We start from the raw sequence: 209 nt of genomic DNA, 5'->3' as shown, positions 1-209 counted from the left end.
AAACAGATGAACTGATAAAAAATAATAAAGTTAGCGCCCTGTTTTTTTAAAAATTAAAATTTGATAATGGGTTTTAATATTTAAATAATAGCAAAATAATATTAAATTTTTAAAAAATCATTATTATTATAAAAATTTTTTTACCCCTTTTTATTATTACATTTTTATGATTATCATTATAAAGATAATAGTGAAATAAACATTTAATG

Source organism: Penaeus monodon, chromosome 29 (assembly GCF_015228065.2).
Source record: "Penaeus monodon isolate SGIC_2016 chromosome 29, NSTDA_Pmon_1, whole genome shotgun sequence".
Lineage (NCBI taxonomy): Eukaryota > Metazoa > Arthropoda > Malacostraca > Decapoda > Penaeidae > Penaeus > Penaeus monodon.
The sequence above is the reverse complement of the archived record's forward strand: the minus strand, read 5'-3'. Positions refer to the sequence as shown.